Below are 2,119 nucleotides of genomic sequence, written 5' to 3' on the forward strand. Positions count from 1 at the left end.
TTTGTTGGCAGGGTGATGTCTCTACTTTTTATTATGCTGTCTAGTTGTGCCATAGCTTTTCTCCCAAGGAGTAGGCATCTTTTAATTTCATGGCTGCAGACACCATCTACAGTGATCAGTTTTCATTAGGCCTGTTTTTTTAAAAAAATTCCCCTTTTGATTAATTTACAAAGTTATATGCTTCTACATATTTGGGGACTCCTCTAAATATGTAGAAACCCCTACTGATCTGCAGGTGGCTAGTTTTGCTGCTTTTGTTGTCATAATGGGCAGCAGCCAGTTTACTGTTACCTACAGAGACAATTTGGGGGAGCATGAGGAATCACAACGGGAGTAAACAATTAGGAAATCCTATCCTATCTGTCAAAATCTCCCCCCTTCCAATCCCCACAGGAAGTCTTCAGCAGACTGACTTCTCCCCCCTCCCCACATTCTCAGTGTTACCCTAAGCAAAGTTACACCCTCTCTGACTTCCATGGCCTTAGAAAGATGTAATTCTGCTTAGGGTTGCACTATCAGCTGCTCTCAATGTTACATCGTTTTGGATCACAGACTAGAGGCTTCCTCCCCCTTTGTAAATTAATTTATGTTGTTTTTAACATATCTCGAGAGTCCCTGTGCAGGTAGAGACCCTTGTTAGTGAATGGCCCCACTGTCCTATTTTTAGTATCCACACAGGGGCAAGCCCACTGATGAATAGGGTGCAGTTAGTCCAGGGTGATGAAATTGGGGAAGTTTAGCCTCACATGCTAATCCATTTAACCAGTGTATTCTGGATAATGGGGCAAGAAGAAGGGTAAAAACTTTCCAAGGGGCTCCAGAGAACATTATACTGAGTTTTGAAAAGATTTATTGTAAAAACCCCTAAGTATCACTTCTGAATACATAATATCCGACACAGAGTACTAACAATTTCCAATATTTGTGAGCAGGAGACATTTTCCCCAAACATGAAGAAACTCAGCATAGTTTTCATTGCATCTCCTGTTTCTGCTAAAATAGGAATGATATATGGTTTTGAACCACACAAGGATAATAGCACTGATAAGGATTATATATGTTCTCTGTTATAAGCAATAATGGATCACAGACTAGGTCCAATTGTGCCCTTCCACATGCTAAACACATCTTCCACTCATGGGAGTTCCATTTTGGACACCATGCCAAAGCACTGAAGTAAATTCAAAGCTGTTACCTGCACTTGTGCAAAAAATTGCATGACGTTGCACAGGTGGAAGCGGAAGGGATGCTATATAGGTCCTTTTATAGCACTGAAAAGACTCTTGGGCAAACTGTTGCACAAGTGTTTGCAGAGGTGTACTAGCAGCTATTTTCTGTTTACTTATGAGTCACTGGATACAAGCCCATAATTACAAACAATACATTTTAATGTACTCATTGTCTCATCTTAGATTATGCTTCTATTGTTTTTTCTGACTCTAGCAACATGGCACATACTTTGGAGTCAGACAACATAACTTTAGGTCTATAGCTACTCTTATTTACTCAACTGACTAAAAATCATAGTCCCCAAATACCAAACAATGTGCTTTGGTGGGTATTCTGATGCGAATGCTATTTTTTAATTTCCCTAAATTAATAAATAAAATAAACAAACATGGATAATGTATGTGCCACCACTTCAGAATCTTGCCTGAGGTGACTTGTTCAATATATTTTAAATCTTCTGATGCCCCATTGCCACACAGGACTGAAAGAACATGGCAACATTCTGATAAAATTGTCACAGAGAGTGTCCCTGTAATGAACTGTGGGAAAGGATCCCAGGAATTCATTAGGATTTTTTCTACATTTTGCGAACATCCTAGGCTCTGCCGCCTGCCTTCACAGAGTGACCTGCTTTGACACTCAGAAAAGCCTCACCGTACTTTGTGGAGAATTTTTCTCTCTGGACAAGCTAATCCTTTTTTTCCTGTCTCCATCTCTGAGGGGAAATTCAAGCCTTTTTAGGCCCTTGCCCTTGCAAGTGGGAAAGAGCAGACACAAAGGGGCACAGACTATAAAATTCTCCTCCCAGTGAGCTCACAGGTACATTTCCTAGAATCATTTAGCAGGGTGGCTGCTGTGAATGGTGATGTGCGTTGTCATCTGGGGAGGT

General features: G+C 40.7%; 1 long non-coding RNA gene across 1 annotated transcript in view; it reads left to right on the top strand.

Moving 5' to 3' along the window:
* Window positions 1-2,119, top strand: part of LOC107122035 — a 12,931-nt gene that overhangs the window by 8,583 nt on the left and 2,229 nt on the right. The gene's annotated exons all lie outside the window — the stretch shown is intronic.

The sequence above is a fragment of the Gekko japonicus genome, unplaced genomic scaffold, assembly GCF_001447785.1.
Source record: "Gekko japonicus isolate JY-2015 unplaced genomic scaffold, Gekko_japonicus_V1.1 scaffold2582, whole genome shotgun sequence".
In the NCBI taxonomy this organism is placed as follows: Eukaryota; Metazoa; Chordata; class Lepidosauria; order Squamata; family Gekkonidae; genus Gekko; species Gekko japonicus.